Below are 13,458 nucleotides of genomic sequence, written 5' to 3' on the forward strand. Positions count from 1 at the left end.
ATTGTTCCCAATTATATGTTTTTAAATGTTTTCCTTTGATTGTAAATGTAATGTATACTCAATGCAGAAAATCTAGAAACACAGACACATATTAAGAACAAAAATAGGGCTTCCCTGGTGGTGCAGTGGTTGAGAGTCTGCCTGCCAATGCAGGGGACATGGGTTCGGACCCTGGTCTGGGAGGATCCCACATGCCGCGGAGCAACTGGGCCGGTGAGCCACAACAGTGGTTGAGAATCTGCCTGCCGGTGCAGGGGACGCGGGTTCGAGCCCTGGTCAGGGAGGATCCCACATGCCGCGGAGCAACTGGGCCGGTGAGCCACAACTGCTGAGCCTGCGCGTCTGGAGCCTGTGCTCCGCAACAAGAGAGGCTGAGATGGTGAGAGGCCCGTGCACCGCGATGAGGAGTGGCCCCCGCTCACTGCAACTGGAGAGGGCCCTCACGCAGAGACGAGGACCCAACACAGCCAAAAATAAATAAATAAATTTATTAAAAAAGGAAAAAGAACAAAAATAAATTAACTATAGCCAACCACTCAGAGTTAAATCTAGCTGATATTTTCTTTCCTTCTGCTCTATATGTACCTATGTACATATATATGTGTCACAAAATTTAGATGATACTGCATGTGTAATTCTGCATTCTAGTTATTGCTTTTTATTATTAATACTTAACATTGTACTGTGAATAACTTGCACTTTTATTAAATATTCTTCAAAATGTCTTTTTAATGGTTACATAATATTCCATCATGCAGATTGCCTTAATTTATGAAGCCATTTGTCAGGTTTCCCTCATAAATAATACTACCATAGACATCTTCCTACATAAATCTTTGTTTATGTGTTCGACTATGTATTTACTCTGAACTTGGTTCTGTGATAATCACTAGAGAAATAGCAGATTAGATGGCAGACACGATTTCTTTGTTGAGTAATTTTTTTCATCACTTCTTTAGGATAGATACCTATATGTGGAATTGCTTTTTAAAACCTCTTAATACCTTATTGCCTTAAAATTTAATCACCAAATTGTGTTTTGCATAGGTTGTGCATTGCATGATTTGCAATCCCCCATAGCCCACATAACCATAGCTAGCTTTCATTGTAGACTTACTGTGTGCTATCCTTGCATGTATTGTTATTGTCTCGTCCCTGGATGAAGAAGATACTATTAGTATTCTCACTTTACACATAAGGAAACTGAGATTTGGAGAATTATGGTACACATTTCTAAGAAGCAGAGACAAGATTTAGACCCAAGCAGTCTGACACCAGGGCCAGATCCTATCTGCTATACTATAAATTATCTTTATTGAATCTTTGCCCGTTAGAAAAGACAAGAGTATCTTACTATGGGTTTTATGTCTATTCTTTTGATTATGGGTGAATATACAAATTTATTTTAAGTTTACCTGCTCTTTGCAGCCTTCATAGTGAACGATTAATGCCAACTTGGTTTACCTCCACCAACCGACCCAATTCCTTGGTACCCCACTCACCTTTCTAAATGGTGCACACTCTGGAAACAGACATCAATTTTTATATTGAATTACATAACAGTATGGGGTTTACCATGAATCAGACACTCTAAATGGATCCAAATGTAAAGATATTTACAAAAGACATTTTATAAATGTAAAATCATCCAAGGTCACAGCCGAGAACTGTTTTCTGTATACAGTAGTTCCCTGTTATCTGTAGTTTGCTTTCTGTGGTTTCAGTGACCAGATGTGGTCAACTGAGGGTCTGAGAATATTAAAAGGGAAGTTTCAGAAATAAACAATTTGTAAGTTTTAAATTTTATGCCATTTTGAGTAGTGTGAGGAAATCTCATATTGTCCCTCTCTGTCCCACCTGGGATGTGAATCTCACCTCATTACAAGAAGGAGAAGGTAAGTACAGTATGATATGATATTTTGAGAGAGAGAAAGAGAGAGAGACCACATTTACATACCTTTGATTACAGTATATTGTTGTAATTGTTTTATTTTATTATTAGTTATTGTCAATCTCTTATTATGCCGAATTTATAAATTAAACTTGATCATAGGGGTGTATGTATAGGAAATAACATAGTATATATAGGGTTTGGGACTATCCACGGTTTCAGGCATCCACTCAGTGTCTTGGAATCTATCCCCCACAGATAAGGGGGGACTATTGTAGTCAATTTCCTTTGCTAGCACATATCTTAAAATTTAGTTTTGTAGTTTCCCCATTCACAGTTTTGTTACAAGACAGAATTTAGGGTTAAGGGTTGAGAATTTCCCACAGCCCGAAATCCCTACATCATATGTATTCTTCCATCTCAAAGGACAACATATGGCACTTCCTGGCCAAAGCCCACTGATCCAACTAAGCTCTTCGCTCTACAGCCGGTACAATATTTTTTTCCTGGAATGTTACTCATCATTCACTCATCCTCCCTCATCCTCAACCTCTGCCTCTTGAGCATCTTCTGTCACTTTCCCTGTAGACACACTCAAGCATTTCCCATTTTGGAAACATTCCTTTGCTCACATTTTCTACTTGAGTTAACAATTTCTCTCCCCACTGTTGATCTAAACTTCTCAAAAGAATGTTCCATTCACTATTTCAATTTCCTGGCTTCCCATTAACGACTTAGGCTGACTTCCACTTCTCAGTACTCTCCTGAAGCACTCTTGATGAGGTTGAAGAGAGCTTCTTAAAACCAGGTGAAGTGGATCTTGTGATCTTTCCTTCCACGGATCTTTCTGCTGCATTTGACACCATCAGTCTTTCTTGAAAACCTCTCTATGCCCTCTTTCTGTCTCCCTGCTCTCTGATTCTTCCTTCTTTGTCCAATTGATCATATCTTGATTTTCCTTCCACCTCTCAAATTTTGTTGTGCCCTGTGGCTCAGCCTTTGGCTATTTACTCTTTTCACACTACATAGTCTCCATAGGTGGTTTCATTTACACTTGTGCTTCAATTGCCTCCTACATCTGATGATTCCAAATCTATACATCCAGACTGCTTTTATCCCTAGTTTGAGAATCATGTACCATTGAATACCTATAACCACCTAGATGCCCTATGAGTAACTCAGTGAGTCTCATTCATAATCGCCTTCCTCTTTCTGTGTTCTTGATTTCAGTTGCAGACACCACCATCCATGTATTTCTTAAATTGGTAAAGTCATCAGTTTGAGACTTCTTTTCTAATACAGGTGTTTAAAGCTATAAAATTTCCCTTAAGTACTATTTAGCAGAATCTCTCAAATTTCGTATGTAATGATTTTACATTCCTTCTATTCAAAATACTTTCTAATTCACCTTTTTTTATTTCTTCCTTAACCAATGGGTTACTTAGAGGTGTGTTATTTAGTTTGCAAACACTTGGGAATTCTATGTGATATATCTGTTATTTGTTTATAATTTAATTCTATTTTGGTGAGAGGACATACATTGGATGTCTTAAATCCCTTTAAATTTGTTAATACTTGTTTTATGGCCGATAGAATTGTTAATCTCTTGTCACATGCCCCTTGTATACTTGCAAAAGATGAGTTTCTGCTGTTTTGGGTGGAGTATTTTATAAATGTCAGTTAGGTTAAGTTGGGTGACAGTACTATTCAAATCATCTACATCCTTTCTGTTTTTCTATCTATTATTTCTATCAATTATATTGACAGAGGGATAGTGACATCTCTGACCATAAATGTGGATTTGTGAATTTCTCCTTGCAGATCTGAGTTTTATTTAATGGATTTTGAATTCAGTTATTATGTGCATAAGCGTTTGGAATTGTTTTGTTCTCTTGACGAATTACCTCTTTATCATGATGAAATGACCTTCTTTATCCCTGCTAATATTCTTTACTCTGAAATAAATGTTTTCTAATATTAATATAACCATTCCTGCTTTATTTTCATTAGTGTTAGCATGGCATATCTTTTTCTCCATCCTTTAATCTATTTGTCTTTATATTAAAATGCATTTCTTATAGGCAGCATAGAGTTGGATCTTTCTTTTTAATTCAATCTACTAATCTTTGACTTTAATTGGGTGTATTTTGATCATTTACACTTAATGATTGTTTATATGTTTAGGTTTTAAGTTATCATATTGCTATTTGTGCCATTTTCCCTTTTATTCCTTTTTTTCTACCTTAACTGCTTTTCTGTGAATTAATCAGGTATTTGTTATGACTTCTTTTAATATACTTTGTTGGATTACTAGCTTCAATTTTTTGTTTTGTTATTTTAATGGCTTCTTTGGGCTTTATAGTGTATACTTCTAACATCACAGCCTGCCTACAAGTCCTATAATAGCACTCCCTGTATAGTATAAAGACCTTATAATATTATACCTCCACTTCTCCATTCCTGCCCTTTATGCTGTAGTTGTCATACAGTTCACTTTTACATATGTTATAAACCCCACAATACAATGTTATTATTTTTGTTTAAACAGTCAATTATATTGCAAGGAGATTTAAATAATAAGAAGACAATTTTTTATATTTACCCCTGTAGTTGTCATTTCCAGGACAGTTAATTCCTTTATTTAGATCTAGATTTCCATCCAGAATCATTTTCCTTCTTCCTTAAGGAGATCCTTAAACATTTCCTACAGTGCAGTTCTGCTGGTGATGGATTCTTTCAGATTTTGTACATCTGAGAAGATCTTTACCTTACTTGTCAATTTTGAAAGATATTTTTTCTGGGTATAGAATTCTAGGTTGTCAGAGTTTTTGACTCAGTACTTTAAAGATGTTGCTCCTCTGTCTTCTCACTTACATTGTTTCTGATGAGTAATTGGCAGTCAACCAGATTTTATTTTTCTGTACATAAGGTATCCTTTTTCTCTGGCTGCTTTTAAGACTTTTCTCTTTATCCCTGGTTTTGAGCAATTTGATTGTGATGTATCTTGGTGAGGCTTCTGTTGCACGTGCTTGGGAGTTATTGAGCTTCTTGGATCTGTGGATCTATAGTTTTCCTTGAGTCTGAAAAATTTTTAGCCATCATCTTTTAAGATATTTTTTCTACTCTTCCATCCCTCACCTCTACCCCCATATGGTTATAGTAGCTTTTTAAATGTCCACATCTGCCAGTTTGAACATTTGTGTCGGTGCCAGTGTGATCAATTGATCGACTTTATCCTCATCATAGTTGTGCTTTTCTTTCTTCTTCTTCTTCTTTTTTCTTTTTTTTTTTTTGCTTTGATTGAATGTTGGACATTGTGGCTTTGGTTTTGTTGGTTGCTGAATGTTTTTGTTTTCCTACAAACATTATTGAGCTTTGTTCTGTGGTGCAGTTAATTCTTTGGAAAGAGTTTGATGGTTTAGGATCTTGCTGTTAAGATTTGTTTGGTGGGACCAAAGTAGTCCTTATACTAGGGTTAATAATTCCCCTTTATGAAGGCAAAAGTTTTCTAAGTAGTCTACCCAATGCTCCTTGAGTCTGGAAGTTTCCTTGCTGGTAGGAACAGGCACTATACTTGGCCCTGTGTGAGCAGTGCCCATGGTTTGCTCTAATCTTTTGAGGTCATCTTAATCCCTGGCTTTGGGTAGTTTCCTTATACCTGTGCACTGATTAGTACTTGGCTGAATACTCAAGGGGCTTCTTCAGATCCCTGGGGTTCTCCCTCTGCACCTCTCTCCTCTCTGGAACTCTGTCTTGCAAACATTAGCTGCCTTTGTCTCCACAGATTATCAACTATCTCTTCATCCAGGGAGTCTACCAGGCTCCAGAACACACATAGAGCGTAGACAATCACAGGGCTCACCTTATTCCTTTCCCAACTCTCTGGGACCAGGATCCTTCATTGTCTGGTTTTGAAGACACTGTCTGCAGTGTCTTCGAAACCAGTGTGCTACATCTTTTGTCCAATTTGTGTTAGCTTCAGCAGAGAGTTAAATCTCGTCTCTTATTTTATTCACCAGAAGTAAGAGTCACATTATAATACCTTTCACCAACGTCTTTGTATCTGTCTCCTCTTCCAGTTTTGAATGTGAGTGGCTTGAAGACAGGGTCCTTGCCTTACTCATCAGGACGTGATCTGCACTGAGTGTGGCTCTGGAGGTCAGGCTGCCTGGATCCTCATTTTGATTCTACCACTCATTATTTAAGACTTTGGGAGAGTTACTTAATTTCTCTGTGCCTCTGTTTTCTCATCAATAAGTAGGCAAAGTAATAGTAACACTGCTCGGAGTTACTTTGAGGATTCAGTGATGCATGCAAAGTGCTTAGTAAAGCAGCTAGCACATAGCAGTTAATGAATGCTTTTATTAATCTTATAATAATATGTATCCCCACCTTAATACTATATTTTGCTCCTCTTTAGTAGTGAGTGACATAGACTGGCACTCAAAACAATCTGGGTGAATGAATGAATTTGACCCTCACTGGATTCTCATTGTTGAGCTTGCGTCAACTGCTTCCTTCATAGGTGGAAACCTTCATCGCTGGCTCAGATGTTTACTCACCATCATTGCAGAGCTGTGTTTCCAGTGTGATGAAGTCTTCATTTCCACCACCCAGGTAGCTGGAGATGTGCAGACATTGTCTGTATTAGACACTATGCTTGGTTGGCTGAACACAGCTCTCCCTTGATCCAAATGGCAGAAAGCTGTCTGTGGGCAATGCAGGACACAATATTTTACAGAATCAGTGATGCTTTGAAGAGAGCTGCAAGCAGATAATGTGATGAGGGAACAAATATATCAACACTTTCCTGATTAAGTTGATGCATTAGAATTGGCTTCAGACCACTGAATCTGGCATGATCATTTCATCCGCATTCCGGAAAGATGGCAGCTAGGATATTTCAACTATTCGGAGATTTGGAGGAATTTAGGGAATGATAGGTGTACAGAGGGAGGTGCACTTTATAAGGCTGAATTTGAAAACATGTCACAGTGTTATAGATTCCAATACATGACATAGATTTCCTTTTGCTATTATAGAATCCTAATCACTTTGTTTTCTTAGGTGGTACATGTCAACTCTGCACCAGAAGAAATATGTGCAAAGCATCTCCTTTTCAGCATGTCTTAGGCATACAATTCTTGATCATTATAGATTTTTATTTAATAAGTTTCTACATTATAGATTTTTATTTAATAATAATATTGATTTCTATATGTCGAGCTGATCCCTCCAGTTGCCGGTTTTCTCTTTGCTAACAGCCCTGTCTTCAAATGGGCCTAAGGATATTTTGGAGAGGAGCAAACTTCACCCAAATGAACTTGAACATGGTAAATAAGTCGGACAGGGCCCTCTTGGCTTCCCAGATCTGCAGATTATTTGTTTGAAATGGGAACAAATACCAGCATCCATGGAAGCAGATGTTGGATTTATGTCCTCATCAGGATGGGATTCAGATTTTTCTTTCAGGCCATTTTGGCTTGACTTTTATGGGCTTCTAAAGTATGGCAGAGATGTAAGAAAATGAAGTGGACCAACCTATTTTGTGCACCTGCATATTTGCACGGACTGATGAGAGGGCATGCACAGCTCACAGCAGCTCATACAAAGGGTCACTTAGCTGGGAAATGGGCACTTTTTGCATCTTAAGTACAAGCTGTAAGTAATTAGCTTTATAGTCATAAATGTTTTCTATGTGTAGTTGATGCCTTTGCTGACAGTGTCTTGTGTCTGAAAGTGGAGACGTGGATGGAAACCTATTTTCTAGACTGGGACTTGCATAAGAAATTATTCCCAATCCCAGGGTTTGGAGAAGGAAGGGAAGCCTTATGTCTATTTCCAGTAAAGTTGTGGCTTGATTTTGGTTTTTACATTTTACACTTCTAAACCTTGTTTTGTACATAGACTTCATAGCTGGTAGTATTGTTATTACAACTTCGTTGTTATTTACAGGTCAGAAATGTTGCTTTCAAATGTACCTGTGATTTCTACACATGGGCATACACAGAGAGATGTATTTTTAAAAATTTGGGTGTCAGTTTTCATCGCTTTTATTTTTATGGTTATATTCCATTTATGTCAAATTATAACAGTTTTCCATATATGGCAATAGTACCCAAATTGCTCCTAAAAGAATGGTGAGTGAATAAAACATATTAAGTGAATGATAGTGCAGGTGGCATAAGCATATCACAAAAAACATAAAGATGATAAACAGACATCCAGGGGAATGCCATCATGGACAGTGAGCTTCTCGACCAGGCAGAGAGGGCCACCAGGTGCTGAGAAGCATTTTGTGAACTGACAAATAAGCTTCCTGTGGATATTTTAACCTCAGACAAATTTTCTTAACTTCTCGGTGCCTCTGTTTACTCAGATGCAAAATCGGGGATATTAGTAACAGGAGGCTAATGCAGGGCGACTACTTCTGTGCTTGTCGTCTACTCTGCATGTGGTGGGCACCATGGAACCTGCTTAACTTCCTTCCAGTGGCTTTTCTCCCTGAATCCCATGGAGCACAGTGGAGCAGGGTGCAGGGAGCAAAGAGTGGACCCGAGGGCAGAGCCAGACCTCAGCAACACCAAGTAGGGCCCTCTGGTCTTATGATTCTCTCCACCTCCCATGTCCTCTTACTTACTCTGGGAAGGTTCTAGAACTTACACATTCAGGTGAGACTGAGGACCTTTTAAAGTACTACCTCACCTCTCTCAGGACATTCGTACTGTGTCAGGCCCAGGAGGGTGTTTCTATATCTCTAGTCAAGATTAATTTTGAAGAAGAGGTTTCCTTATATATTCTTTTCTCCCTCCCTCCCTCCTCCCTCTTTCTATCTTTCTTTCTTTCTTTCTTTCTTTCTTTCTTTCTTTCTTTCTTTCTTTCTTTCTTCTTTCCCTTTCTTCTTTCCCCCCTCCCTCCCTCTCTCCCTCCATTCCTCCCTTCCTTCTTTCCTCCCTTCCTTTCTTCCTTCCATCCTCTCTCTCTCTCTCCCTCCATTTCTCTCTTTCTTTCTTCCTTTTCACAAACATTTATTGAGCACATACTATGTACCAGACACTGGTCTAGGAGCTGGAGACAGTAGGGAACCAGACAGACCAGCTTCTTTTTCACCCAATCACCTTCTGGCTGGAGGAAGGCACACAACGTACGATATCTACAAAAACTTTAAAGAGAAAATTATTGAGTAGAGGATGGTGGAAAGCAACAGAGTGGTCAGAGTTTGGATGGCTCTCGGGCCTCTCAGTCACGTGACCCGTGGAGTTGGTGGGTGGGTCTTGGTGGATTGGGTCAGCCTTGGTGCTGGTGGGGTTTGCTGGCTTAGTTAACAGGCCTCCACAGAATCACCATGACCTCTACAGTTTGCATATTCTCATGTCAAAACATCAGGGTGAAAATTGATTCTCCAGTTAAACTGGGGCGTATTAAACAATCGCTACATTGATTTGCTTTGATAATATATTCTGGAAACCTGCTCAACAGCTGTGTACTAGGCACTGCAGGCGAGGGGTGGACCCTGCACTTCCCATGTAAAATTTCAATAACGGCTCAGATGGCAATGCACTCTTGGGGAGTGGGAACCCAGGCTGAATCCAGGGTCTCCATTTCACCAGCTCTGAGCCTTTGTACAAGTAACGGAGGGCCTCAGATTTCTCATTTGAACTACAACCGTCATTTTACCTTCTTGCATCATTTTCATGAGCATCAGTGAACAAAACAGGTGTGTGCAAGCTTCAGAGTGGCAGGCAGAATAGGGACCTTACCAAAGATGGGCAGGTCCTGCACCCCACAACTGGTGAATATGAGACCCTACGCAGCAGAAGGGACTTCACAGATGTGATGAAGGGCCTTGAGATGGGAGATGATCTTAGGTTATTGGGGGTTGGAGGGTGGGGGCGATGTCATTACAGGATCCTAACAAGGGAAAGAGGGAAGCCCAAGGTTACATGATGATGGAAGCAGAGGTAGAAGTGAGGTGACTCCTGGGTGGGGACCCAAGCAAGGAATGTAGGAGCCTCTAGAAGCTGGAGGAGGCTAGGGAAGGGATTCTCCCCTGGAGCCTCCAGAAGGACACAGCCTTGCCCACACTTTGATTTTAGTTCAGTGAGACCCATTTTTGGCCTTCTGACCTCTAGAACTGAATGATAATAAATTGTGTTGTTTGAAGCCATTAAGATTGTGGCAAATTTTTACAGCAGACCCAGGAAACCCATACAGCAGCTCAAAGTCCAAATCCAGCCACTGCCTGTTTCCCTACTGACTGTGAGCTGAGAATGGTTTATCTACATGCATATTGCAATCGAATTGATGAAAGGAATCACCAACTTTAACCCCAGTTAAGCAAAATGTTATCCTAGAAACAAAAATTTTATTCTTGTATCGCAAGAATGTTACTCAATTATTATAACAGCCATCAGTAAAAACTTGCGGCAATTTGTTTCCTCTCGTTATATAAGTACATACATCAACAATAAAGTTCCTACTGTATAGCACAGGGAGCTATATCCAATATCCTGTAATAAACTGTAATGAAAAAGAATATGAAAAAGGGCATATATATATGTATAACTGAATCACTTTGCTCTACACCAAAAACTAACACAACATTGTAAATCAACTATATTCCAATAAAAAAAAAATACCTACATCATATTCTCAAGTTCACCTCTTGACCCACAAAGCCGAAGAGAGTTACCATCTGGCTCCTTACAGGAAAGTCTTCTGAGCCCTGAACTAAGCCCTGCAGACATCCCGGCTGCGTGTCTGAGCCGGGGTTTGCTCAGCGCTGGTCACTCTTTTTTTTTTTTGGCCACGCCGCGCACCATGTGGCATGTGGGATTTAGTTCCCCGACCAGGGATCAAACCTGCACCCCCTGCATTGGAAGCTTGGAGTCTTAACCATCAGACCATCAGGGAGTCCCAGCACTGGTCACTTTTACCAACATATGGGGCTGTGATCATGTCCTTCCATTAGTGTACGTGATTATCCACTGAAAAGTCTATTTCCATTGTGTGATCATCACAGTGAGCCATCTGAGGGGGTGGCCCATGCTTCAACTATTTTATTCAACATAACTGGGATTGCAGCAGAGTATGGGGAAACCAGTGTCCCGGGTGCCTGCGGTATCTGCCAGGAGGGGCCATTGAGAGGGGCTGGGTGGACCACCCATGGAGGGGAGAAGCAGGCAAGCATCCATAAAGGTCTCAGGCTGTCATGCCTCCTGCCCACTGGGGCCCTCTGAGTGGGGCTATTGATGCAGGACGCATGTTTCTTGAGTGAATGAATGAATGGTGGGTGGTGGTGTTTATTTTCTCCATTTCACACCAGGGGACACTTTAGCCAGAGAGGTTGATGCTGCTTCCATCAGCTCCAGGAGGCACGCAGGTGCCCTAGCGAGACTGCCCGGGTGGAGACCTCTCTCCACTCAAAGCTGTGTGGCCCTACACAAGGTGCTTAACTTCTCTGTGCCTTGGTTTCTCCATCTCCAAAATGGGAGTTATTATGGTCTCCCTCTCGCTGGAGTGTTGTGAGGATTAATTACTATTTGTTAGAGCCCAGCACAGAGCAGGTGGTGTGGAAAGGGTAACAAATGACAGTCACTGTGATTGATTTGGCTGCATTTGGCACGTCTGGGACTCACACATATGTTTCTGCCTACAGGCCCTGTGACCATTTTGCTTCTTCTCACCTGCCCTTTTAAAGCAGGAGGAGGAATCAGATGTGTCATAAAAGGAGCCAGTGCTATGCTGGTCATTGAGGGACACTGAACCCACCCCTTATGGGACCACCAGCATATAGAAGAGGTAGTTTTTACAGCGATTCTTGGAGGATGGAAAGGGTCTCCATAGGCCTGGAATGAAGGAAGGGTGTCCGGGGGGCAGGAACAGCATGCACAGATGCTCAGAAGTGGGAAAGGTGGGGCCTGATGCTGAGGAGGAAAAACCACCCTGGCAGCCTGGGACAGGGGTATAGGACAGGGAGCAGAGGGACAGAATGTGGGGGAAGGGCAGGCGGGAACATAGGCAGTTGCTTATCTTTCTCCAGCTTCACTGAGACTGGATTGACACTGCATGTAAATTTAAGGGGTACAAAGTGATGATTTGGTACATGTATATATTGGGGAATGATCACCATAATAACATTAATTAACACTTCCATCACCTCACATACTTATTTGTGTGTGTGTGTATGTGTGTGTGTATGTGTTTGTATTGTGTGTGTATGTGTGCATTGTGTGTATGTATGTGTGCTTGTGTATGTATGTGTGTACTGTGTGTGTCTATCTGTGTATGTGTGTATTGTGTGTGCATATGAGTGTGCGTAAGTGTGTGTGTATGTAAGTGTGTATTGTGTGTATGTGTGTATTGTGTGTTTGCATGTGTGTATTGTGTATGTATGTGTGTGTGTTGTGTGTATTGTGTGTATATATGTGTGTATTTGTGTGTATGTGTGTGCATGTATATGTTGTGTGTGCATGTGTGTGTTTCTGTATGTGTGTGTACGTGTGTGTATTGTGTGTGTATGTGTTGTGTATGTATGTGTATTGTGTTTGTGTATGTATGTATGTGTTTGTGTATGTATGTGTGTATGTGTGTTTGTATGTGTGTGTATTGTGTGTGTATTGTGTGTGTGTGTGTGTGTGTGTGTGTGGTGTGGACTTTTAATATTTACTCTCTTAGCCCTTTTGGGTACTTAATACAGTGTTGTTACCTATGGTCACCTTGCTGTGCTTCACGTCCCCAGAACTTACTCACCTCATACCTGGAAGTTTGAACACTGACCAACCTGCTTATTGACAGGTGACAAGGAACCATCTGAAAATTTCACAAGCAGAACAGCAGTTTTGGGGTGTGTGAGGCCCCTTCCAGGTGGGTGTCTCACAGAAGGGGTCGGGAAAGCACGTGCTCCCAAGGCAGCAGCCACAGACCCACTTCAGCAGCGATGCTCCGAAAGCGCCGTCCTGCTGAGGGCTGCTCTCCTGTTCTGGTTGTCAGGCCCACGTTGCATGGGAGGCGGCAGAAAAACAGGTGGAGATAAGACCCCTGTCTAGTTGTCGAGAGCAGAACCCCCGGACCCACACCATGAAAGGACCTCCTCCTGGTGGGGCACCTGGCCTCTCTTTGGGGTTTACTTTGCATCCAGCCCCCAGCCCCCAGCACCACCCCCCACCCCGGGGATGGACACTCATAGACCTGGGGCCTCTGAACTCACTCACCCAGGGGTCCCCTCCCATTTACTTCCCAAGTGGCTCCACTTCTAATTTCCTATCTGCGGCGATTTTACTTTTGGTTTACTTTCCATGAACAGGTGCATGTGTCCTGGATGGGCTCGTCATCGGGATCCAGGCAGAAGCGCTGCTTATTCCATTTCTCTCTGCCCATCTCTGCCTGGTCCTTTCTCCCAGGCCCCACACAGGGTTTCTTCTTCCCCATCCCCACTCCTTGCAAGTGCTTGGGCTCCCCGTGGCCCACCTGTCTGGACCTCTGCTCTCAGAGCCTCTGGAAGCATCATCAGATGTCAGTCCCAGCTGATGCCTGTCTGGTTCCTGTGGTTCCCATCTCCAATGCTG

Source organism: Physeter macrocephalus, chromosome 3 (assembly GCF_002837175.3).
Source record: "Physeter macrocephalus isolate SW-GA chromosome 3, ASM283717v5, whole genome shotgun sequence".
Lineage (NCBI taxonomy): Eukaryota > Metazoa > Chordata > Mammalia > Artiodactyla > Physeteridae > Physeter > Physeter macrocephalus.